This window comes from Natrix helvetica (genome assembly GCF_964273705.1).
Source record: "Natrix helvetica genome assembly, chromosome: 5".
NCBI classification, from domain to species: Eukaryota; Metazoa; Chordata; class Lepidosauria; order Squamata; family Natricidae; genus Natrix; species Natrix helvetica.
The window spans coordinates 109,921,131-109,948,983 of NC_138551.1; the positions used below are offsets into that span (position 1 = coordinate 109,921,131).

Genomic DNA, 27,853 nt, shown 5'->3' on the forward strand with positions numbered 1-27,853 from the left:
AATATTTTTAAAAATGGGTCACTGATTAACTGTAGTTTAGGATTCAGTGACCCCCAAATAAGTTATCTGAAATAAAAATAAAAATTAAATTTGCTGACAAAGAATCCACATAATTGACCCTCAAAACTGGGTCTGAGACTTCACTGGGAAGATTCTACCATTGTTGAATGTAAAAAATTGTGTTGGCCATAATTTATTTGAAAAGCACCTTTGTGGTGATGGCTCCCCAACATGGAAAGTGAAGGTAGTATTTCAGACCAGTGAAATGCAGATTTGAGTTGGCCTAATGAAGCCTGTATGGAGATTCTCAGCCATCCAAATCACAGTTGTCCCAAAGGTGCTTTTTCAAGAGGCAACTGGACTTTCTGGTTTTTCTTTGAAGATGTTTCGCTTCTGATGAACTGGACTTCTTGAATGAGAAAAAGCTTCTTAGAAGAGAACATCTTCAAATAAAAACAGTCCAGGTGCCTTTTGAAAAAGCACCTCTGGGACCTAACAAAGTGTGTTTGCCTATATAGGCTCCTCTGGAATTTGTTTTTAAACTTATTTCAGATATTCATAGATCACAGGCAACTTGTCATATGTCAAATGAAGCTGGAAAATATTCTGTTGTCACCATTTTTCCTATTGTAACAATTGCCCAGGACCATTGTGTTTTTCATAATCTCTCTCTCTTAGACACACACATATGTACATCCTTGTCTGTGTGATACATTGCAAATCTGCATCAATTTATCCTTGCTGTGAGATTCTATCAATTCTATATATTGCTTGAATGTCAGAGTTTTTTCTTTTGCAAACAACTGTTTCATGTTCTTTGCGGTTTATTTTTAATACTGCCCTTTGCTCTGTTTGCAAAGATTATTGGGACAACAATGATAAAGAACACCTGGTTATTTTATTGCATTGTTATTTCAGTTGTTGCTTTTTATTTTGGCATGATTTTCCTCCAGTCTAATTATTAACATTAATAATTGTTGTCAAATGAGGCGATACACGAGACTGCTTTCCATTGGTTTTTTTTAGAATGAATATATGTCTGACTGCACACATAAATGAAAAGTGTCTTTTCCTCACAGTAGAACCTTGTAAGAAAATAGTAACCTTGATGAAGAAGCAACATTCTGCTGGGGGCTCCTGCCCTCTGGAACACCTCCCCTCCCTCGATGTGAGGTTGGCCCTAACTCTCCCATCTTTTTGTTAGGGCCCAAAGATGTGGCTGTACCAGTCGGCTTAGGACTCCAGTGGGGGAAGAGCGCAATGGAGGGGGCTGATCGAGTAACAACTGATCCCACTTGTGCCCCCCCCCCTGCCCCTGCCCTCCCCCATGCATGTTTTTTGTTTTAATGTTTGATTTTAACTTTTTATGTTTTAGCTTTTATATGACTGTAAGCCAGCCAGAGTTATCCTATCTTACCATAGCTTACAGTTACATAAATCAATTAATTTTAATTAATTTTCCTTGTTACCTTCTGAGAGATGCTTCATGGTCTCTGAAACAGAACATCCAGATTCAGTCATAGTTTTGCTCCATAACATCAACCTGGGGGATTCTCAAGTTACCTCTTTCCGCTACATATTTCAAAATGAACAGTGATTAATATGTGTGTGTGTGTGTGTATAGTGCAGGTATATCTGTATGTATATGTGTGTTATGTATGTGTTTCAGAGATGGCTTGCTGCCGGTTCACCCCAGATCGAGCGAACTGGTAGTGGCAGCGGCGGGAGGCTCTGCCCACCTGCCCAGAAGTTCTGCGCATGGGCAGAAGTGTCACGCAATTGTGTGAGCAAACTAGTAGTAAAAGAAATTGCAACCCATCACTGATGTGTTTAGGTAGCTATACATTTTTTTTCTTGAGATCAGGCAATAAAATTTCATTTTTAATGTGGGCCAGTGTGCTCATAATAAAAAAATGACAATAAGATTCTCTTCTCTTCTCTGCTTGTCATCTTATCTTATGTCAAATAAATAAAATCTAAGTTTAACCATAAAAACTTTGGATTGAAGCTCTATTCAGAACTGTGCCTGAATTATAGATAAAATTAGGATATTTGTAGCATTGGAGAGAGTGGAGATGACTTCAGGGCACCCAAGAGAGGCTTTCTCTGAGATACGGAAGATTTTGCAAATGTTGCTTTCTCTGGACAAAATGGCGAAACTTCTACGTTTTCTTTCCTCCATGCTGGAAACAAGTTCAGCTGAACTGAAACTTCGCATGTTGCATAGAAAATGAAGTAAATATTTTAAAGCTTGCTACAGAGACCAGTTCCATTAAAGAATATTGTTTAGGGATTGCAGTGTTTACAAATTGTGGCAAGGGCTGGAAGTGTTTTCCTTTTCAAAAATGGGCAGACATCAAGTGAAATATTGTACACAGATTCAAACAGTATTATGGGGTTTATTAAAGGACAGATTCAGGACAAGCTCAGGAAAAACATCTTCACTTGAAGCCTTCCTCTTTTCCATTCCTTCCAGGTGTCAAAGGATTATAAAGCCCCAAATTCTCAGTTCAGTCTGGTTTCCTTTGACAGCTTTGGGACATACAAAGGCATTAGAGAAAAAGTTTGTGATAAAAACATCACCTATTGTTATCCAGGCTTCCCTCAGATATATGTGTAACAGTCATTATTATCTGAGATTTTACCTGCAATCTCCTGCTATCAGCCCTTAAAAGTAGACCAATTTAGGAAAGAGACACTGCTAGAAATTCCAGCACTCTCACTTTATTGATGTGTGCATAATTAAACCTTTAAAGACAGGCAGGCAGTGTCTCTCTCCCTTTTTCTTAGGCTAAATAAAATGAAGATGGGGCAGTCTTGGATTTCTTTCTCACCGTTTCCTGTTTTGGGGGTTTGTTTTCCCAAAGGCTGTCCATACCTTCTTCCAACTCATCTCTGTGATCCACTCTACCTACCTACCTTCTATTTCATCGTAGAGGCTTCTTCTGTCTTAAGAAGTGCAATTTGGAAATTCTGAATTAATTCCTTCCTTCCTTCCTTCCTTCCTTCCTTCCTTCCTTCCTTCCTTCCTTCCTTTCCATCCTTCTTTTCCTCCCTTTCCACTTCTCCTTCCCTTTTTCTTCCTCCCTTCCTCCTCCCTCCCTCTCCTTCCTTCCTTCCTTTTTTTCTTTCTCATTGTTCTTCACCACCCATCTCCCTCATAGAAGAGCACTGAGTGGTGTATAAATTAATCAATATAATAAAACAGAATAATTTAGAATTTTTCAAAAAGTGAAACTGTAAAACAATTTTATAAATTTTCAAAAAGAAAATAGAGAGAGAGAGTTCCGAGATGGGGCAAATAGGAATTGTTAATACAGATGGCGGGGGGGGGGGGGTTCATTGGGCCAGGCAATCCTGTGGCTTTGTGGGTCCCTTTGCCCGTCCATCCCCTGCATGCCAGGCTACACAGTCAGTTTTGACCCCTTTTTGGAAAGAGATTTTCTTAGCATTGTTTCTTCCTGGTTCCTTCTTTGTGTTAGTATAATAAACACACGGCCATGTCTGATGGCCAGTCTTGTGCTTGCTGTGTTTAATAAGGTTGTGTCCTCTTTCGCCCACATGGACAAGCTAAATTATTCCAAGAACTTGTCAGAACATATTTTCTGGCCTCAAAGCAAGAAAGTTGAACATTTAAGCAGCTGTCATTCTTGAAGACCCAGGAAATGAACACAAGTAATAGAGGTCATTTTGGGATTACTACAAAAGTGTCCTGAATGGTCAATTAAGGTGTAAATGGTTCTCACAAATGCTACTTTATATTGTCTTAAATGACATTAGTTATTTTCAGGTTTCAATTTTGAAAATAGCCATTTGAAAGAGTCAGCTTTTTATAAGTGCTCTAATGACCTCTTTCTAACAAATAACAAAATTATATTGTTGTTGCAGTCACCAAAATAAAAACTGACAGCAATGTTTTGTCATTGAATGGCCGGTAAACATCCTGTCTTAATATAACTATGAAAAAGTTAAGGTGGGTCACAGAATTAAGTGTTCTCTTTGTTCTCCAAGTTTTCAGCAAGAAGTTGGTCAGATAAATATACAAAAAATAATAATCTGTACCTGTCCTTCCCATGCAGAGCTGAGCACCCATTCTTCTTACCCCAAACAGGAATGTTAAACCTTCTTAAAATGTCATATATTATTAAAAATTAATATACTGTTGTACACAATATAATATACTGTTGTACACAATAATAATATACTGTTGTACACAATAATCCATATGCCACTGGGGATGACATCTATATTGTATGTTCCTGGAAAAATTGTTTCTGGGTCACATGTAATCGTGGGAGCCAAGATACAGAGCTCTGCAAACTTTGCCAACTTATAATTTTAAAATTAATGATGATCACAAGGAGGCAATGATTAAATGCTAATGATAAAAAGTACTGCACCCGCTTCCTTCTCTTTGAGAGCCCCCTTGGTTGCCATTGTGCAAGGTGAGTGCAGCTAGGGAGATATCAGGGGGAGGGCAGTCTTTGCAGATCGACCTATCTGACCACTGGTGCTACTCCAAGAACTCAGCCTGTGGAGTCTGGTGCTCCAGGGGGTGCTCCAGGGGGGAGGAGACTTGGCCTCAGCCTGCTCCCCATATGAGGGGCTGCCCCCACCCACCCGCCAGCAGCTTCCACCTCTTGCTTTGCTTCTTTGCCAGCAGTAAGCTGTGATTCGCAGGCTTACCTGACAGACAGATCAGGGGCGCAGAGCTTCAGGCAGACAAGCTGCAGAGCAGAGACTGGGTGGCATGGGGCAAGTGAGCAGCAACCAGAGAACAGGTTCGGGGGCATGGTCAGGCTGCCATTACTACCAGTTTGGAAAGGTATGCCAGATTTTTACTCTCTATTCGGGCAAACCGGACCGAACCGATAAGAACCCACCTCTGATACTAATACTGTATACCTAAATGAGTTTTTGCAAGCTGTTAACTAAATGTATAACACACACATCAGTTTTCCCGGCTTGAAAGCTATCATTCTATACTGTACACATTTTAAATGTTGCTGTTTTCAGACCTCAATGTTCCCCATTCATTTTGGGTCTTTTGCAGAAATGGATGTGTGAACCATACACTAGAGAACTGCTTACCCTGGTCCCAAAAGTGCCTTTTCAAGTGGTAATTGGACTTTCTTTGTTTGAAGACGTTTCCCTTCTCATCCAAGAAGCTTCTTCAATTCTTAATGGAAGAAAAAGTTCTGAAGAAGAATTAAGGAAGCTTCTTGGAATGAGAAGAGAAACAAAACGTCTTCAAGGAAAAATAAAGAAAGTTCAGTTGTCTTATGGAAAAGCACTTTTGGGGCAACCATGACCTGGATGATTGAGAATCTCCACAGACATTTTGCTTATTCTAGTGACTTATAGTGTATTATCAAAAGTTCCACTCAATTGCATGAAAGACTCTGAAGATTCTCACTAGGAAAGAACCAGGGGATTCCTCTCCTCCCTCCATCATTCCCCCTCATGTGCTTTACTACCCTAAAGATGTTTATGAAAGGATGTTACTTTTTTCTTGTACTGCCACATCTCATACATAAGATGTTGGCTAGATACTCATTCAAATTCAGGGAAATAAATTTTAACTTTTATTGTTACTTTAGGGAATTTTGATATAGCAGGAACCAAACAAGTTTCCTTTCTTGAGTGCATATGAGACTACCTTTACATATCCTGCTTTTACTTCGGGGAATTAGATGGATATTGAAATAATTAGTTCTTAATCCAGAGAGAGTGGGGAATTCTTTCAAATATCTTCAAAACAAAATCCAGCTGAATGATAAATTCGACATATCTAAAAATTTCATGGTTACATATTTTGCAGAAATATTTGATGCTTGGACTGAACAAAAAGTTCCCAATATCTTTAAGTCTGAAGTTAGTTGGGTGTGACTGTGATAGGAATGATCGTGTTTCCCCAAATTTTGATTTTGGAATTATCAGGAGCATCATTTGTACCTCCTAACTCCAGAAAACTATCAGAATATCAAAGTTGGAAGAGATTTTGCTAGTTTTCTAATCTAACCCCCTGTTGACGCAGAAGACCTTCTACCATTCCAGGCAAATGGATATCCAATCTCTTCTTAAGAACTTCCAATGATGGAACACCCACAACTTCTGAAGGCAGATCATTCCGCTGATTAATCATATTCACTGTCAGGAGTGTTTTACCTTAATTCAACATTGGAGCTCTCTGATAATCCTCCATCCATTGCTTCTTGTCCTGCCTTAATGTGCTTTGGGCAACAGGTTGACCCCCTCTTTTCTGTGACAGTCCCTCAAGCATAGGAAGACTGCTATCAAACCAAATCAAACTAAATAGAAATAAGATTTAGACTTGTATACCACCCCATAGCATTCTCTGGGTGGTTTACAATGTAGAAGCATTATTTGCATATTTCCTTCAACAATCTTATTTTTCCAACCTTGGAAGGATGGAAGCTTGAGTCAACCTTGAGCCCCTTCAGGATCAAACAGATTGTGGGCAGAGTTAGCCTGCAATACTGCACTTTAGCCACTGCACCACCCGGGCTCTATGAACAAATGGTATTAAGATGTCCCACCATCTGCAATGATGCAGTCATTGCTAAAATCCAAAGCCTTTTAAGACAGAGGAGAGCTTCCATGTCTCCCTCCCTAGTCCTGCTCAGAGAATGTGAAGGGAAGACAGAAAGAAGTGCCTTTGAGTTAGGACTAGAGCTGAATGAACCCTTGAAATGGCGCAGACGTATAAAGTCCAGAGAATATAGGTTGACATTTTATGGCCAGTTTGACCTGACATGAGTAAGATCTATTGACGTGCCTATACACACACCATTGATTCATGTGTTCCTTTTAAGAAGTCATCTGAATTAGTGCCTACCACTATATCTTCAAGCAATAAATACCTTCCTGGCGTCAATAATTATTTCTTTGGTGTCAGGCTACAATTTACTGCAAATTAGGGAGCCTAGGTTCCATCTCTATATACCAACAAGCTTGATTGTGTATTCTGTTACACTTAAAATTAAATTAACCGGAAAGAAATCAGGTTACTTGCAAAAGGAATGTGTGGGTTTTCCAGAACTCTCCTTCTGAAATTTCATTAGGGAAAAAGCACCGGAAATTGACTCACTATTTTAAAAATTAAACTCCTACTGTCCAAAGGAAGTAGCTTAAGGCAATCTTTAAAACTGGAAAATAATGACTTCTACACATACATATTCATTTTTGCATCTTACAATTCCTCCTCTTTGATTCTTGTTCTATTCCGATGTTAGTCTAAGGAAAAGTAATCAGCCTGAAATCAGTATTTATTTAATGTGTGATAAGAACATGACACAAGAGAAGTAAACATAGACACACAATCTACCTAATTATATATAAAACTTCTTTTGGGGTCCGGCAGTGGCCCCCTAACTGGATGTCTGATTCAGCTCTCCAGGAGATCTCCTCTGGTTTTGCTTCCTGCAGATCTTCTAAGGAACCAGGGAACACACATCGTGGGCAATCTTGCACAATATGTTTAACAGCTTGCATATCAGCAGCACAGTCACAACAGGGGAGATCTTTCAATCCCTGATGATGCAGGGCAGAGGTACTTCTTCCAGTATCACATTTAAAATCATTGAAAGAATTTAATGCTTAAGTCCAGGTCTAAAGATTTGTATTCCCAGTTCTAATACATGCCCATAATTTTATTGTACAAATTAATCCCTTGCACTGTAAAAATACTAAGTTTGGAAAGCCGGGAATCTCAGATTTCTTCATTCATTTAAAGCAGAGAAAAATATATACATTTTATATATACAATAATATAAAACATTTTTGTAACTAAAAATAAAAAATCTCTCATTTCAGTGCAGTCAATCTTAAACCAATGATCCCATATGCTGTTCAAAAAGCATCTCCCGAAGAGAGCACTTGGGAAAGGAGATGGATGCATTTTTTTTATTAGGGAAACAATCTAATTTTATTGCAGAGGTATATTAAAAATTAAGGATTTCCCCTCATTGGTAGTCAAAGAGAAATTCCCCATGAACAAGCAAAGGGAGGGAAGAGGGGAAGCTATCTTCCATGGAATGAACATGACATCAAAACAAGATTATTCTGATTTTCTTCTCCAGCAGTTTCTGGACTCTCTTTGTCAAGTCACATGTCTTCCTACAGAGTTCTCCCACCCTCCCCAACTTCTGATCTTTTTTAAAAAATAAAATAAAAATAGGGATAAATATTAACAAGCCTGATGAACCCTACTTTTATTCTACTTCCAACTTTCTTCATGATTCCTGTTTTGAGAAAATCAAATCATTTTGCAGGACTTTGGCTGTCTTCTTGTGGCTATCAGTTCTTGCTATCATGATCACAATCGCTATCCATCCCAGAGATACTGTGATGAGCATAAATCACTCGCTAATAAGTTGGGAAAGAGTTTACTAATAATGGCACCTATTATACCCTCATTAATTGATCTTGTGCTCTTTTCCCTACAGATCAGCTATTCAAAGCTAAATGGGAAGTAGGTTTAATGGCTGATTGACTTAAATAATATGACAAAATAATATGGTTTTCAAAGCAACCCAGAGTGTAACTTATTTTCCCAGGAGGTACTCACACCACACCAGGAGAAGCACAATGTCTTCACAGAGTACCAAGAGAAGAAAATATTTGTACCTTAGGGTTGAACTGTGGGGTCCGTGGTGCTCTCTGAGCTTGGTGGTTTTCTTGCATATGTTTCAATGCAAGATAACATCTTCACTGCTAGAAGGCAGTGCTTAGGTAATCTAGAAGGCAGTGGGGTTTTGCTCTGGGTTTGTACACAATTGGTTTGCTCTTTTAGTGTTGGTGGAAATATTTTTTTTCTTTTTTTCTCTTAGTAGTTCCTTGAGTAAACTGTTTACCGTTTGATTGTTTGTCTTTCTCATTCAAAAGAGACCATCAAAAAGCTAAGGAAACAAACAAACAAACAAACAAACAAACAAAGATTAAAGCACTTCCTCACCAGCAGACAACAACCAGATAAGCAGTGGTTAACACCAGGATTAATACCAAACAACAGTATCTCAGTAAATAATACCCCAATGAAGGAGCTAACAGCTCAGACAAACAACCCAACAGTAAACTACAGCCTAATCAAGGAACTACAAAGAAAGGGGCAGGAAAAACCACTAGTATATAAAAAGAGGACCAACCTCCCTTCAAGCCCTGAAGATGTTACTTAATTAGATAATGAAAGGTCTCCCAAAAAGCAATCAAGCTCAGAGAGCACCAAAAAATCCCACGTTTTTTTGCAGGGATTGCTGACAAATGTTATGTGAGAACCTCTGAATGTTCTTAATCATGACTCCCCTTCAAATCCAGAATTTTTCATAGCCCTGGAAAGTGTCACTGTGGCTATTTCTGCCATGCCGCTTGGTGGAATTCTATTTATTTCTTTTTAATACCAGTGAAATATATGCCCATTGCTCTTTGTGATGTATTTGAACTAATTTCAGTTTTGGAAACTGTTTTCTGAGGGAAGTCTTTGAACCACATGTTATCCTAGTCTACTCTTGATGTTACCCTAACATGGATAATGGCAATCGTGAGAGTTCCCATCAACCAATCAAATATTCTCCTTGTCACCATGGGTAAATGTACATTTTACTAAATTAATCCCTTTGGTGAGATGGTCTCACCCCAGCTAGGAAGGATTCAATCCTTCCTAGTCCTACCTGCTTACCTGGGCAATGTTCCAACTGATAGGAACATGCAGCCAAACATTCAGACCATCTCAGTATCCTTGGAGATAGGATAGGGGGTGTAGGATGATCACCAGCTAAAATCCCCAGAAGAGGTTTGTGATCAGTCACCAAAAGGAAGTGGCGGCCATACAGGTAGTCATGAAAACATTAAACCCCTGCTACAGCTGCCAGTGCCTCCTTATCTACCTGACTGTAATTACGTTCAGTTGGTGATAAGGTTCTTGAAAAATAAGCAATAGGGGATTCCTGACCGGAGGGCAAAATATGAGGCAGAACAGCCCCAGTCCCATAGGGAGAGGCATCGCAGGTCAGGGTTAATGGAAGATTTGTGTGGTATTGAATTAGGACAGCTGAGGAAGTGAGGAGGTGCTTAACGTCCTCAAATGCCTTAGCCTCCCTTGGTCCCCACTGCCATGTAGCTGAGTTATCCAGAAGCCTATGCAAGGGCTCTGCGACAGAAGCCTTATGCAGTAAAAACATTGCATAAAAGTTAAGCAGACCCAAGAAAGCCTGCAATTCAGATTTTGACTGGGGGTTCAGAGCTTTATGGATTAAAAATCCTAAAAATTCTATGGAGGGAACTCCAAGATGGCATTTTCTTCTTTTACGTTTAAGACCTGCTGCCCTAAATCTCAAGAAAACATTCTGCACCTTGACGATGAGGTCTGCCCTGCTAGTGGCAGCAATCAACACATCATCAAAGTACAGAATTATGCCATCCAGTCCGTGGAGCAGTCGCTCCATGAGACTTTGAAATAACCCAGGAGCTACAGAAACCCCAAATTGGAGTCGTGTACATCCAAAAGCACCCTTGTGAGTAACAATAGTCTGGGCATCAGTAGAGCGCTGATCCACAGGCAATTGTTCGTAAGCATATCTAATTTGGCAAAAATACACCCAGGCCCCAATGAGTGCAACAGGTGTTACACTACCGGGACAGGATATGGGTGTGAATTCAGCGTTTTATTAATGGTCGATTTATAGTTCCCACAAATTCGTATAGACCCATCGGCCTTCACAGGGGTAACAATAGGGCAGCGATGGCGAACCTTTTTTTGGCTCGCGTGCCACAAGTGGGGGGAGCGCAGGGAGGTCGTGTGCGGGCGTGCCGCACCCATAATGCAATGCACGACCCCCAATGCGCATGCGTGCACAACAGGCGTGATCCCCCATTTTAACATGCTTTTTTCGCCCTCCCCAGGCTCCAGAGGCTTTATAGGAGCCTGGGGAGGGTGAAAGGAGCCTCCCCCGCCCCCCCGGAGGCCCTCCAGAGGGTTCAGGGATTGTCCGGAGGCTTCCCTGAAACCTTCAGAACGCTTAAAACGACCCTCCGAGCAAACCGGAAGTCACTTCCAGTTTGCTCGGAGGGTCGTTTTAAGTGTTTTGAAGGCTTCAGGGACTGTCCGGAGTGACTTCCGGTTTGCTCGGAGGGTCGGAGAGGGCGGGGGGGCTCTTTTCGCCCTCCACAGGCTCCTATAAAGCCTCTGGAGCCTGGGGAGGGCGAAAAATGGCTTTTAAAAACGGTGAACTCAGCTGGCCAGCGCGCACATGCGCGCTGGCCAGCTGACAGGGCAGCGCCTTGCGTGCCCTGACAAATGGCTCTGCGTGCCACCTGTGGCACGCGTGCCATAGGTTCGCCATCACTGCAATAGGGGTTTCCCACTGTGAATGGTCAACAGGTTCAAGGATTCCTTGTGCTACCAATTTGTCGAGCTCGGCCTCTACCTTAGCTTTGAGAGCAAAAGGAATCCTCCTGGGTTTTAACCTTATTGGGGATATATTGGCGTCAATATTCAAATAGGGGTGCCCCTGCAGTTACCCAAGGCATTGTCAAACATCAGCAAATTCAAATGTTAAGTCCTCAAAGTCATCGGTGCTGGAAGTGGAATGAATGCCTTCGATGGTCAGACACAGATGTTGGAACCAGTCGACCCCAAGCAGCATAGCCAGCGGCTTGGTCACCACAACAAGGGGAAGCCTTGCTTTAATTGACTTGTATTCAACGAGGACTGATGCTAGTCCCAAGATGGGAATCAAGTTCCCCTGGTAGTCACACAGGCGGCAGGTGCAATCTTGGAGTTGGTCTCTACAAAACGAAGGCACTAACTGTTGCAGGCAAGGCCAGGAGACAATTGACTTAGTTGAGCCAGTGTCGATTTCCATCCGACAAGGTCTCCCCTCAATGCGGACAGTAATGAAAAATTTAGAGGTTCTTGAATATTGTTCAGATGCCAATTAAACGTTCCAGTCATGAGTGCCTCATTCAATAGTCATGGTAGAGCAATTAGGTCTAAAAGTATATTCAGGCTTGGCTAATCTTTTGCTTGGGACCCGGTCGCCCTGACGAGTTTGATCTGACAATTTTGCATGGCAAACAGCAGCTATGTGACCGAGGCAGCCACAACGCCTGCAAACAGCCTGTTTAAAACGGCAGGTAGAATGGAGGTATTTGTTTCCACAACTCAGGCAGCCATCGCCTTGTGTTTTGGCGGGCTCAGTCCTGAGGTAAAATTTTGAGTTGACACAGCCAATTTGCTCATAGTCGTCTGAGTCCTCATTCTCTTGGCCTATTTGTTGGGTGACTGAGGTAGAAGTAAATTGAGGACTAGCGCCATTAATTCTAGTCTGAATCTGGGCGGTAGACTTCTCAGCCATTTCTCTAGCCTCATCAACAGCAGCTTGTAATGTTAACTCTGGCTTAGTCAAGAGCCGGTGCTGTAATCTAACGTCTCTAATCCCGCACACAAATTGTTCTAAAAAGCCTTCGTCTAATTCTTTGAAATTGCAATGAATTGCCTCCTGATGAAGTGCAGCCATATATTGGCAAACAGACTCATCTTCTCATTGCGTACATTGCCTGAAAGCATGTCTGCGAGCTATTTTTGATGGTGCGGGGGAGTAATGGTTTTTTAATTTAGTCATCAGGACGTCCCAAGAGATGGTATTCACAGGCATTGGAGCCGATAGTGCCCTGGCCATACTGAACATTTCAGGTCCACAGGCACTGAGGAAAAATCCTCTCTTCCTATATTCTGTCACCTCAGCGAAATCATGGGCAAGCAAAAAACATTCAAACCTCTCTAAAAAGGCTTCCCATGACTCCTTGTGAGCGGAGAAAGGAGCAAAACTGGGAATAGCAGACATTTTGTATCAGGAGGCTAATCTTTAGACTGAATAACAGTGCATGGAGACTTCCTCTACTCCTCGTCGCCAGTATTAAGTATTCAGCTTAAGTAAGATCAACTGAGGCGATCTATTCAGGAACAACAACTTTATTAGTTAACAACAACTTGCTAGACAGAACAGAAGAGAGAAGTCCAGTTCTCAGCTATTTATATTACAGCTGTTAAACCAGCAACCAATTAGAACAATACCAGCTCCTGCTGACGACGCCTGCATATTCTAGCCAATCCTGGCACCCAGAGGTGCTGATTGACACTTCATAGTTGCCATGGTTCGGACACAACAGTCTATAGTCCTTTATGCCACTGTTTGCATGATGTCTAAGAGAGCTGATTGATAATCCTATTTTCTTAAGTATGGAAATAATTATTGAAATGGGTTTTTTTGCTCAAAATTATTAGGGAAGTAAGATTACTGTGATTAACTAGATGATGGGGTTTAAAAGAGTGTTGGATTGATTTCCTATAAATTATTATCTGGTACAGAGGCAGAAATGTTCTCAAGAACTTACTTGTAGTAGATATCATGACTTTTGACTTCTGGGAACAGCCCAGGCAGGCTTACTGTCGAAAATTGACACAACTCAAATATGCATCTGAGGATTTCATTTGACACAATTGCAAACTTTTGCTTTGGCAAAGGCTACTTCATCATAGTTCTTACATTCCTTCTCAAAATTGAACATATAAAACAGAAGTGGGTTGCTGCTGGTTTGACCCTAATCGTGCGAACTGGTAGTAGTGGTGGCGGGAGGTTCCACCCATCCTCCCGAATGCTTCTGCACATGTGCAGCGAACATGTGTGTGAGCGAACGAACGTATGCAGAAGCGTGCCTGAACTGATAGTAAAAAAATTAGCAACCCACCTCTGATATAAAATATATATTTTGCGGGGAAGAGGACACTCAGACCCAAAGGTATTGATTTATTTCCTGAAACCCATGAGAAAATTGATACAAATAAAAACATGCATAATTGCTAACTCTAGATTCTGAGTCAAATTGACTGCCCCATGGATGTGCGTCACATACCACACTAATATGATTTATTTAGTGTGAGCCTATCCATTGTTTAAGTCGCAGTTTATGATTAGTGTAGTAGTAAATAAACAAACTTTTATTCACTGACTGTGGCTTAACAAGATGTGCAGCCCATATCTATGTAAAGTGAATGCCTACAACACTGTAGTCCAAATGGACCCCGAGTTATTTCTTCCAAAGTTCACCTTCGTACTCTTTCTTTTATTCCAATTTCTATTTACTTTGCAACTAATTATATGCCTCTCAGCCTCTACTTTCCTTGCTTGCTATCGGCTGCCATAGAAACAGGGAGGGAGGGGGCTTGAGGTACTTGGGAGGGGGAATTACTGGTGCTGGAAGAGTTATGAAGAAGGGGGTTTTATTCTCACCATCTTCTGCGCATGCTGGTGGCCTGTGTTTGGACTTGATCAAGGCCAACCATCTCACATATCAACTTGATGAGGCTTTTTGAAGATGCACCCCACATGACACCTTAGGGAGTTGCAGATTGGACATTGGATTGGGGTAATTGGGGGAAGGGTACTGGGTAAACACTTGATATGTACATGTTCATGCCTTTTTGGCCCAGATCTTGCTTTCCTTTTCGCTGCTTTCAATTAATATCTAGTAAAAGTACTTTATCTCTATTCAAATGGAGTTGAGGATGACTGGCAGGCAGCTGAAAGAGAGGATCTCATGATGACCCATGCTTTACACCTTCTTCAGGAGGCTTGGGAATGATGTCGCTTCCATGTAAGTCTCACTGAAAGGGACAGTGGATTAGCCAAGCAGGCGGAGGGGGGAGCAGAAGACCTGGCTAGCCCTGAAATGTCCCAAGGAATGGCTACCAGAGCTGGGCAAGAGGGAGGGGGCCCAGCTGCAGCCACAGCAGCAGTTCAAGCTCCTCCAAGAAGGGGGTAAACCCCCCAAGGCACCAAATTTCAAAGGTTCCTCCTCTTAGAGTGAAGTATAGAGGAGATTCCAAAGGACTGGGTTTTTTTTTAGTGCAAGTTTGGGATTGCATGCAAGAGCATGGTGAGGATTTCCCATCGGAAGTTTCCAAAGTGAGAAGTGTTACTATGGCTTTGGAAGGCAAAGCAGCTGCTCTGCATAATGATGATTCCCTCTGCTGAGGGATTACAAGGGGTTTATGACAGCCCTAAGGAAACGCGTTGATGACCCCCTTCTAAATCAAAAGGCAAGAAGCAGAATGAAACCCTTAACCCAGGAGGGGAGGCCTGAGGCTGAGTACACACAGGAGTTTTGTGAGCTGTCTGTGCCTATGCGAGGGTGGTCTGAAAAGCCACCAAGAGCAGGAAAGGAGGGGCATCGGGAGCCCAACTGCTATGCTAGACATGGCCCAAAACTGACCCTGGCTGGTGAGAAGGAACCTAGTTGGCAGCTAGGAAGACGCTGTGAAACCACCCTGGAAGGCGTGGAAGGTGCTGATGTCCTTCCTCCAAACCAGGACATGAAGAAACCCTCCTTTTCTGTGGGAGAAAGTGAAACTGATTCATATGATGACCACTTGGTAAGTCCTCAATTGGGCCCCACAATCGGATTTCCGGTTCCGGCGGCTGACAGCGAGGGGCAAGCATTGCTCGCCCCGCGCTTCCCCGGTGGGCTCCCCACTCCTTGGGGGGCACAGGACGCCCCGTAGAGGCTCCTGCCGGAGGGGCGGCACCGCAGGGGATCCCCAGGATCGGCGGCGGCCAGTGGGGGGGGGCCCTGCCTCGCTCCAGGCACTGGAGAGCATGATGGGGAGATGCTCCGGCGTCTTCGCTGTGAGGCTGTGCGGAGAATGAGCAAGCAGAAGGACGCGGCTGTGGTGCGGTGAGGCGTAGACTCCTTTCCATTCCCCTTACTAACTTGGAGAAACCTGCCAGCAGTTCAAAACTTTTCCTTTTGGCTGATTTGGAGAGGCGCGGCTGGAGGGAGGGGGATTTCCCCCCCCCTCGGACAGGCGGCTTGGAACAATTTAGCTCTCAGCCCCAGGGGAAGGAGGAGGGGGGAGAGCCAACCAATGATGTCACGCTCTTGCTAAAAGTGATTTTCTCGGACCTAACCTCATAATATATTGATGATCTGGGAACTTTGGGAACTTTGAACTTTGAAAACTTTGTTATGCCTCTAAACCCGAAGCTGGCAGGGCAAGATGGCACACTTCCGTTGTCTTTATTAACTGTGAAACCTGACTCCACCTTTAAAACTTCAGGCTTCCGGTCTTTGTCTCCGTGCTACTCAGACAAATCTCTTGTGGATTACTACCCTTTGAACTCCCTGGAGTGAAAAACTTTGCTCTATTGCCAGGGTGATTAGAGAAACTCTCTTCTGCCTGGACCCTCTGCCCCCTGGACTCTTCTGGCTGCTCTGCCACTCTGACTGACCATTCTCTACACTGACTGAACTCTTTATTCCATAAACAATGTCTCCTAAAAGACCACCTCCTGGAAAGCCTCGCTTTGCTACCTCTGCCCCGACATCTGCAACCTCCAGTCCTAGTACACAATCAACGATAACAGTTTTGATGCAACCTAAATGTACAGAGACAGAGTTTCAACAAATGTTCCAGCAACTTTTACAGGGACAAGAGGAAATCAAGAAACAACTAAAGGAGATGAAAGAAGAAATTAAAGAGAATCAGGCTCAAATCAATAAGAACTCACAGAGACTGGATCTTTTGGAGGGTGGGACGGCTGAGATGAGGGAGGGGGTGGAAGGGGTGCAGAAGGGAAACAAAGAACTTGATACCCAACAGATGAAAATAGAGTTTGAGAGAATGTCCTTTTATCTTAGATTCCAAAACGTGGTGGAGGCAGATGATGAAAACATAAGGGACATCATGACAAGTATTTTGGCTGAATACATTCAGAAAGAAAAACAACAGATGGGGTGGGAGATAAACCTGGTTTATAGAGTGAATTCAGCCTATGCTAGAACACACAACGTGCCCAGGGAGGTACACATTAAATTTCTCAGAAAAAGTACAAGAGATGAAATTCTGAGTGCACAAAGGGGGCAAGCCTTGACATACCAAGATAGGGAAATAACCATTCTGAAGCAGATCCCCAAGAAAGTGAGGGGAAAAAGAAAAAAAAATATTCGCAATTAGCGAATAAATTATACCAGAAGGGGGTGTGGTTCAGATGGTTGATGCCTGAAGGTATGTTAATATTCTGGGAGGAGACAAGAGTTAGAATTAATACACCCATAGAGGCACAGGCCTTTATGGAAAAAAACAAAGCACACCTAGAAAAATCAGATGATCCTACAACAGACACGCAGGACACGGGAGGGGCCGGAGCTCTGTCGGCGGGGAGATGGGGCAATACCAAGAAAGCTCAGATCACAAAAATGAACAAGAAAATCTTTTTGACATAAACTGATCGAAATTACCAATTGAATTGAATTAATATGATGACTATATACTACTATGTATTAATGATTTTTGTTTAGATGTATACTATGAGTATGGAGGGAGGGGGCACCTACCGCACCTTGCAACTGCCAAAATTTGTATACCTTTTCCACTACCTTTTTCCCTGTAAATTTTAAAAAAACCAATAAAACTTTGTTTAAAAAAAAATTGGGCCCCACAATCATCCTAGTAGAATTAAAAGTACCCTCAACTGGAGCCCAGGGGACGATGCTTGCCCTTTTAGACTCTGGATGCACCCGATGTGAAATCAGCCAAGAGGTGGTGGAGAAAATGGGTTTAAGACTGAGAACTATGAAAGTACCCATTACCTTTTGCCAGCTGGGTGGGTCAATCGCTAGGGGGGGCAGGCCATTTTGTAACAGAACCGGTGGAGATGTGGATGGGGGACCACCAAGAAACCCTGAGTTTCATTATGGTGCCAGGGATGGAATGGCCCCTCATACTAGGATTACCTTGGTTGTGGAAATGGAACCCTTATGTGAACTGGTGGAAAGGGTGGCTACACATCCATTCGGCTAAGCCAACAGAGGGGGAGGACAAGACTTTCCACCTAGCCAGAGCTGCAATGGACTTAGCAGTTGTCACTCATGAGAAAAATATGGGAGCGGAAGGAATTCCAAAAGAATATTGGGACCTCAAAGAGGCATTCAGTGAAAGGGTTTCTGACAAGTCCCGTCCCCCCCCCCCTGTGCCACAGATTGCAGCATAGAGATCCTCCAAGGGGAGAAACTCCTAAACCACAGATTTATTCAATAACCTCATGCAAACTGGAGGAATTACATAACTTCATTGATAAAAACTTAAAGTGGGGGTTCATTCAACCAGCTAGGCCACGGGTGGCCACACCGGTTTTATTCCCGAGAGAAAAAAATGGCTCTCTCCGCTTATGTATCAACTATAAAAACCTGAACATTAAGAATAAAAGAATTTTGACCTCAGAAGGCCATGATTTGCAAGCAGGTTGGCATACATTCCTATGGGATGATAAAAATAAAATGCACAAATACTTTCAAAAACATTTAATTAGAAGAGCGTTATTGCAAAATTGGCTCAAAATTAAAAAAAATCCACTATGTGAAAATCCCGAATTGGCTATCACCGAAAGAAAGGACAATCCATCCAGATTTTATAGATATAAATAAAATGCTAAGATACAGAGATATAATTGATGGACAGGGAAATTTAAAAACAATTGAAGAACTGGCAGAACAAAACATGAAAGATGACTGACTAACCTACTTGCAAATCAAAACTAAGCACAATAATGATACTAAAATATATGACTTCGAAACAGAACCACACAAATTGGATAAAATAATTCACAGCTCGGCTAGAAAGATGATAGGCAGAATATATAAATTTCTCCTGAAGCATAAAATGGAAGAGGAAATTGTAAAAGAACAAATAATAAAATGGGCACAGAACTTTGGCTATAATATTGAATTGGATAAATGGGAGAATTTGGGGGAACAAACTTAAAAATGACACTATCAGTTGCATACAAGGAAAACCAGTACAAATTTTTTTACAGATGGCACCTGGCACCAACAAGGTTAGCTAAAAATCTCAACAAATACCTCCCCAAAATGCTGGAAATGTGAATCAATACATGGAACATACTACCAATTATGGTGGACCTGTGAGGAGGCTAAAAATTTTTGGAAAAAGATCAAAAAGTGGCTAAAGGTAATAACAGGTGTTAAAATAGAATGGAAACCTGACATTTTTTTTTATTAGGAATAATGACTGTGAAATATAAAAAAGCAGTATTTAATATTATACATAATTACGGCAGTGAGGATTGCCTTTGCCCAGAAATGGAAAAACAATTTAATTCCAAGTGAAGATGAAATAATAAGAAAGGTTATGGACTGTGCTGAAATGGACAAATTAACAAAAGAAATCCAGGGGAAAGAAGAAACAGAATACTACCAGATATGGGATAAATGGTATAGGTGGATGGAGGAAAGAAACAAGGATCAATGAAGGAAGACAATAAAGTCCAAAAATAGTAGTTAAGGAGAATTAACACATATATATGTATCCAAGTGGTTTAAACTTACTAGAGGTAATCAGCCAATATAGCAGACAGAGGAGTAAGATAAGAGGATTAAGAATGGTGAAATGCAAATGAAATATAATAGAAGGGGAAACAATATAAGGTGAGCGATATCGATTTGCAATTGCTGTGAGAAAGAACAGGAAGCTCCTGTTCGTATTGTATAGTGTAAATGTGGTGTACGTCTAAGTTTTGTGTGTGTGTGTATTTTATTGTTTTAAAGAATTGTATTGGTTTTTAAAATTTATAGGAAAAGGGTAGGTGGATATACAAAAAAAATTTTTGCCAGCTCCATCGTGCTAGAGGTAGGAATCTCTCCAATTCTCACAACTTTTTACAGAAAAAAAAAGAAGATAAGCAGAAACAGCATCTTATTATACATTGTCAACCATGTGTTCAATCATCTCTTTTGCCACTTTCTAATATATCAACAATTAGAATGATATTCCAGATATATTTATTTTTATGACCTGAGTCTTTCTATGATTGCTCCCTCCCTCCTGTCCCCAGGCGGAGCCACAGCCCCGTTCTCCTTCATGTCTTCTGTGTTGTCGCCTTTTTCACTACTTCTTATATTTCCGTCCACTAGGAGGGCACTATGTCTTTTTAATGAAGGCCTCTGCCTCCACAACTGTGTTAATTCTAATTCTGTTTCCCTCCCAGAAGATCAGCATTCCTTCTGGCAATAACCATCTAAACCAAATTCCCTTATTATATAATTTCTTTGATAAGGAGGAATACTTCCTCCTCTCATCTCTTATTTTTTTCAAAATTTGCTTAAGAATGGCAATTTCTTTATCTTTATATTCTAGTGGTCCCCCCCTCTGAGCCCCTAGAATCTCATCCCTCGTGGTCTTCCTAAGAAATTTAACATGTACTTTGTTTGTTTGTTTGTTTGTTTGTTTGGATTTATATGCCGCCCTTCTCCAAAAGGACTCAACATTAAAAAACACACATCCCAAAAGTTAAAAAAAAATTAAATCCATATCCAAAAAAACAAACCAAATTTAAAAAAAAACAATATATTTAAAATAATTTAAAATTAACAGGCCAGGCCGGCTTGCTGGAAAAGCACGAGGTCGGGGATTATGCGAAGCTCCGGGGGCAGCTCATTCCAGAGGGAAGGCTCTCCCCCTGGGGGTCACTAGCCGACACTGCCTGGCCGACGGCACCCTGAGGAGGCCAACTCTGTGGGATTGTACTGGACGGTGGGAGGCTACTGGTGGCAGTAGGTGGTCTCGCAGGTACTCTGGGCCTAAGCCATGGAGTGCTTTAACGGTCATAATTAATACCTTGAATCACACCCGGAAAACAACCGGCAACCAGTGCAGGCCGCCTAAAAGGGGTGTAACATGGGAGCACCTAGGTACCCCCACGACAACCCGCGCGGCCGCATTCTGAACCAGCTGAAGTCTCCGGGTGCTCTTCAAGGGCAGCCCCATGTAGAGAGCATTGCAGTAGTCCAGGCGAGAAAGGATGAGGGCATGAGTGACTGTGCACAGAGCATCCCGATCCAGGAAGGGGCGCAACTGACGTACCAGGCGAACCTGGTAAAAGGCCCCCCTGGTCATGGCCGTCAGGTGTTCTTCTAAACTAAGCCACGTATCCAGGAGGACTCCCAGATTGCGAGCCTTCTCTGAGGGGGCTAAAATTTCTCCCACTATTGTCAAAGATGGAGCAAGATGTACAAATCAGGATGATGGAAACCACAGACACTCAGTCTTGGAGGGATTGAACTTGAGCCTTGGAACATTATGTGTTCTGGCATATGCTGAATTAACCCTATAAACCAGATCCATATCCCACCACAATTGTTCTTTATCTCTTTTAATATATTCTGCTAAAATTGTACTCATAATATCCTTAAGATCTTCATCTTCTGTCTCCGGTAGGTTCTGGAAAATTTTCCAATTCTATAGTCCCCTTCTGGACTGCCTTAAACTCCTCCCCCAGCCCAGCCGCACCCTCCTCCAGCACACCAATTCTCTGTTTATTTTCTGTTATTTGTTGCTGCACACTTTTAAGCTCTTCTCTAAAATCTGGTGTTAGATACTCCCCCCTCTAGTTGTTGCAAGGACAATAGTAGTTTCCAGTCAGGTCCTCTCTTTTCAGGTGGAAACAGAGAGAGACCTGATTGGCTGAAGCGCTGGCCAGCTCCCCTTTAAAAAGGGAGCTTCCAGACCTCTCACTCAGTGGATGCCTGTACTTGACCAAATAAAGAGCTGTTGTTTCCTTAGCCTTTTGTGCCTTTCATTACCCAATGTAACACTGGCGACAAGGATGTGATTGGAAGGCAATTAGGCAGACAAAAGAGCGAAACTCACTAACAAAGAGCTTGGTCACAAGGCAGTGATTCCACCCGGAGCGTAGGAAAGCATCAACCGGCCATTACGAACCCAGAGAGAGTCACGATGGCCACCTATGCCCAATCACCTCCGTTCAACCCAGCATCGGACGACTGGGATGCTTATCTGCTGTGGTTCGAGATTTTCTTGGAGGCGAACAATCTCGGTGGCATTCCGGAATCCAGGAAAAAGAACCTGTTCTTGGGTTACTGTGGCCCTGAAATTCTAGAGACCGCCAAGAACCTCTCCGCGCTGATGCCGCTACACGCCGTCTCCTGGACAACCCTCCAGCAAATGTTGAAGACTCACTACGCTCCAAAGCCATCCAAGTACGTTCGGTGCTATCACTTCAACATGAGGAACCAGATGGACGTTGAGACAATAAATGAGTACATCGGCGCACTCTGGAAAGCCGCAGCCCATTGCGAGTTCCGCGAGCTAGACGACGTCATCTTGGACCAGATGATCATGGGGGTCCGAGACCAGAGCCTACAGGCAAGACTGCTGGCGAGAAGCAACCTCTCCCTCCAGGTCACTCTCGATGAGGCAAGAGCAGCCAAGTCAGCGCAGAAGTCCGTCGAGACCCTCCAGTGCCCCCACACACCCGCTGAGGCAACCAAGAGTGCCCGCGTCCACCGTGAGACCGTCGAGCAGGAAAGCTCTGAAAGTGATGAAGAGAGCAGCCACCACATGCGCAGTACCTGTGCAGCGCCGGCACGAAACTTCAAGTCGCCCAGCCTGCCCTGTGCCAGCTGTGGAGGCAACCATGCAAGAGCAACCTGCCGGTTCTGGGACGCAACATGCCAGCGATGCGAGCGGAGGGGACACATCACCAGAGTGTTTTTGCAGCGAGTTCCCGGCGACAATCGGTCGCCCCGAGAGAGCGGAGAAGGGGGCAAACTGAAGACAACGACGCAGCCAGAGATACCCCCGACGGTCAGAGGCCGACGACCAAGTGACCAACCTCACCGCATCCGCCCAGGAATACCAGAGCCGCCACCCAAAACCAAACGTCATGGTCCCAGTAAGGCACATCCGAATCAGCCGGCCCAGGAAGCTGAAAGTCACAGTCTTCCTCGAGGGTTCCCCCTGCGAGTTGGAGATAGACACCGGGTCATCTCTCACGATCATCTCATGGGCAGTACTAAAACGGACGATCCCCACGATGCGGAAGGAGGACCTCAAGAGCCCCGATGTCTGCCTCTGTGACTATCATTGAAACCTGGTTCCCCTCGTGGGCAGGGCACGTTCACCGTCCGCTAGAAGCGGATCACCAAGAAGCTGCAGGCGATCGTGGTGCGGGACAACCTCCAGAGCCTTTTTGGACTAGACTGGTCTCAGGCTCTAGGGATGGTCGTGGCTGAAGTCAATGCCCTAGACGAAGCAGGCCAAACACCAACCGCTGCCACCCCCAGGAATGCCGCAGAAACCATTTTTAGGGAGTTTGAGGACGTTTTTGCCTCCGGTCTGGGTGAGTACAAGGGGGACCCCATATCGTTTAGCCTAGACCCCAATGTGGCCCCAATTTGGCTCAAACCCAGGAGAGTGCCTTTCGCCCTCTGACCAAAAATTGACAAAGAAATAGACAAACTGGTGAGCCAGGGTATCCTCAAACCAGTCGATCACGCCCGCTGGGAAACACCAATAGTGACTCTGGTCAAGCCTGATGGGTCTATCAGATTGGGTGCTGATTACAAATGCACGATCAACAAGGGGTTGCAGCAAAGTGCGTACCCTGTACCCGTAGTCCAACATCTGTTGCATTCCCTCGGCCCGGGGGAAATATTTGCAAAACTGGACTTGGTGCAGGTGTACCAGCAGCTGCCAGTAGATGGCGCTACTGCAGAGGCCCAGACCATTGTAACGCACAGGGGGGCGTTCAAGTGCAAACGCCTACAATTCGGAGTTAGTATCGCCCGGGGCTGTTCCAAAGTATCATGGAACGACTGTTGCAGGGGATACCAGGAGTCGTCCCCTATTTTGACGACATATTGATATCCACCGCAAACGACGCACAACTTTTAAAAAGAGTTCGCGCTGTATTGGACAGAATCCGATTGAAGGGCCTCCATTTAAAAAGGGAAAGTGCAAAATAAACATATCCAGGATGGAGTTCTTAGGCTGCATGATCGATGGCTCCGGGATTCACCCGACCAACCAGAAAATCAGGGCCATTAGGGAAGCCCCCACTCCAAAAAATCAGACCGAGCTCCAGGCGGTCCTCGGACTCCTTAACTTTTATAGTGTGTTCCTCAAGCAGAAAGCGATGGTTGCTGAGCCACTACACCGCCTGCTAGCGAAGAACGCAGAGTGGATGTGGGGGAAAGCTGAAGCCAAGGCGTTCGCCGCGGTGAAGGGACTTTTATCAGCAGACTCCTTCCTGGTCCAATAGAGTCAAACCCTGCCACTGGTGCTGACCTGCGATGCATCCCCCTTTGGAGTTGGCGTTGTCCTAAGCCATCAGATGCCAAACGGCACGGAAGCCCCCCATCACGTTCTATTCAAGTACGCTGTCCACCGTCGAACGGAACTACAGCCAGCTGGACCGGGAAGCACTTGCCGCAGTGGCGGGGGTCAAGTGGTTCCACGAATACCTGTATGGCAGGGAGTTTGACCTGGTGACAGACCACAAGCCGCTACTGGGACTACTGGCTGGAGACCGCCCAACCCCGGTGTCACTCTCTCCCCGCATGACCCGTTGGATGATCTTCCTGGCAGCAGCATACTCATACCAACTCATTTGTCACCTCCAGCACTTCAGCTGCTGCATGTAGTTAACTCTTTCCTTCTGGAATCCATTCACTGAAGGTGCTGTTATGCACCCACTACACTCCCCGGCTCCTGAGGTGAAACTGGACACCCCCCCCCCCATGGCTGCCACCTATTCGGGGGGTTCCAGCAAGCCGCCCTACGGCAGGTGGTCCCTCCAAGACCACCTATGCTCCTAAAAGGAGCCCAACAGATAAGCGAACAGCGGACCAATGTCCATCGCCTTCGGAAACCGGAAGTGATCTCCAGTTTAGTGTGTGTGTATTTTACATGTTTGTAAATAAAATTTAAAACTAAAGAAAAAAAATTGAATGGCATTTGCGTGGAAAATGTGTACCCTTTGCCCCTCATGAAGGACATGTTGCAGCACTTCGTAAAGGGAAAAAAATTCACAAAATGATATTTACGGGAGGCCTATTACTGGGTCCAAATAAAAGAAGATGTGTGGAAGATTGCTTTCAATTGCCCTCTGGGATGTTTCGAGTTTCGAGTGCTCTCCTTTGGACTACAGGGGGCGCCTGCCATTTTTATGCAGCTGATTAATGAGGTGCTACATGAACACTTGTACAAGTGGGTGTTAGTTTACCTGGATGACATCCTCGTGTACACGGAAACACACGAGGAACACGTAAAACTAGTACAATCAGTCCTGAAAAAACTCCAAGTTGCTGAGCTTTATGCCAAGTTGTCTAAGTGTGAATTTCACCAAGAGATAGTTGACTATTTGGAGTATTGCATCTCTCATGAAGGTATCGAGATGGATCCAGAGAAAGTCTGAGCTGTGATAGAATGGGCTGCTCCTCGCACCCGCAAACAGCTACAAAGTTTTTTGGGATTTGATAACTTTTACCGCCAATTTATTCCCTCATTTGCTAGCATTGCATTGCCAATTACGAATCTTTTAAAATCAAAGGAAGAAGCAAAACCAAGGCCTAGTAAGCCTTTGAAATGGACTATGGAATGTCAAGCGGCCTTCGGGAAGTTGAAACGGCTGTTTGCAACTGAACCTGTTTTGAAACACACTGACATGGATGCACCTTTTGTGATCCAGGCAGATGCAAGTAACGTGGTGGTGGGGGTAGTGTTGCTCCAGGCGAACACAGATGGAAAGCTGCAACCTTGCGCCTACACCTCCTGTAAACTAACAGAAACAGAAAGACAATGGACAATTTGGGAAAAGGATGCTTTTGCAGTCTGGTGGGCCTTGCTAACTTGGCGGCATTTCCTCAAGAGGGCTAAGCACCCATTTGTGGTATGGACTGATCATAAAAACCTTGAAGCATTAAAAACCCAGTGGAAATTGTCACCTAAACAAGTCCGCTGGGTACAACATTTTAACTGGTTTAACTTTACACTAAAATACATCCCTGGGAGAAAGAACATTATGGCTGATACCTTATCCAGGCTTTCCCAGTACAACGGGGCCAAATTGGTGGTGATTCATTCAGCCATTCCAGCCAAACACCTAGATGCTCCGATGGTCACCAGGAGCCAGGGAAAAGTGGACTTGGAAGTGTCATCTGATTTGACGAAAAGACATCTGATGAATGGTTCAAGCTACACTCCAATGAGTGCACCATGCAGGATGGCCTTGTGTGGGTTGGAGCCAAACTATATGTTCCTGCTAGTCTAAAAAGCATTGCCCTTCAGCAGGCCCATGACTCAAAATTGGTGGGGCATTTTGCGTTCATAAAGACATTGTCAGTTATGTTTCTTTTAGGATCTTTGGCCTGCCACACTTTCTAGTATTTTCCTATGCTGTTTCATTAGTGTAGTAGTTGGGAGGGGGGGAAAGATAGGAGTAGAATTGTGGAATGTGTTGTTGTCATTCTTTCTAGAAGCTCAAGGTCATCTTTTGTCTCTGCACCTCGACACCTGACCGGAAGCAGAGGGGTGTAGATGCCAGCACGGAAGGGGAAGATTGGACCATGTGATGAATTATGGGTGTGGGGATAAGATCATGAACTTTCAACTGGGTGGAATCCCAGGAAACAAATCAGATTTGGGATTTCATAGCACAATGCCAACATGTCTGTTTTATTAAATTGGAGTTTTAAGGATAACTTTGCCTTGAATTCTGATTTAATTCTGCATGATATTTGGAAAGCTGACATTATCCCAAATCTCCCTTTAAAATAAATCACCAGCACTCCCCCTCGCATGGGGGCTGGGGCTGGAGAGGGGTGCTGAATTCCCAACGCTGACCGGGACAGCGTAAAATATCAGCAAACAATTCTGAGTAAGTTTTTGGAGATAAGAAGCTGAGATGAGATGCTTCTCTGCAAATCTTCAAAGGCAAATGAATTTCTGCTTCAAGATTTATTGCATCTGGCAAGAGGCATAGCCTGAGGGGGATGGAACAGAGGGGGCTAGAAAGACTTTTACTACACCAGACTAGAGGATGGCCAGAAGAGCTAATGAATGGAGATCCCAGCCATCCCCATGCAGTCATCTCTGATGGGCTTCCCGGACCATTTCGGACAACGAAACATGAGTGCATGCTCCCCCATCCTTCCCCCCAGTTTGGAAGCAAGGCTTGGAAAAAAAAACTGGAGTGGAGATTTTGACTCCTTCCAGACAGCGATAAATGAGATGACTTATTACCCTGCAACTGAGTTGGAGACAGATTCCCTATCAAAATGGGAATTTCAACCCAGCCAGCAAAAAGGGATTTGGCCAGCATCTTTCACTTGCGAGCCACCACAAATTGGGCTGCAGCTTGTGAATGAAGCACCACCAGATTGGGTTTTCTTCCCAGAGTATGGATGGATGAGATGCCACTGGGCACCTCCTGTGCCATCAACATGGGGAAATTCTCCAAGCCAGCAGAGGGCACCTACCTGGCCCATAACTCCTCCAAGCCAGCAGAAGGGTCCTTGGCACATAAACCCCCTTAGCCAGCCATCATTGGTTGAACTGAAACCTGTGAATCAGGCAACCCCGGGATGGATCTTAACCCCACCTTCCTACAGAGAAGCAATCTCCACAATGGAAGAAGGGTTACCAAGGGGGAAGCTGCAAGACGGATAGCAGTCCAATGTGATGAGGTGGTTCCTAAGTTTAGAGATGTAACTAGGTTCCTTTCCTTGTGGGGGCCAATAAAATGCCAACATTGCTGTCAACTTGGCCACAGAGTCTCAGAGTGCTGGCTCCAGCCCCAATGCCACAAACGTGCACACAAACTGCCACGGCGGTAAAGAGAAGGCCCCAAATGCCACCACAGAAGAGTCATCTGGGCCAAATACCTCTGAAAGAGGATCCCCAACATAAGGTGACAAAGAGTCCTACCAAGGGGGAGGCCTCGGAGGAGGAAAAGGGCAA

The 27,853-nt window shown here is 43.9% G+C and overlaps 1 protein-coding gene across 1 annotated transcript in view; it reads left to right on the top strand.

The window, feature by feature from the left end:
• The window catches only part of NRG3 (neuregulin 3), a gene marked incomplete at its 3' end in the record, with an annotated part of 645,607 nt that overhangs the window by 489,838 nt on the left and 127,916 nt on the right, over positions 1–27,853 (top strand). The gene's annotated exons all lie outside the window — the stretch shown is intronic.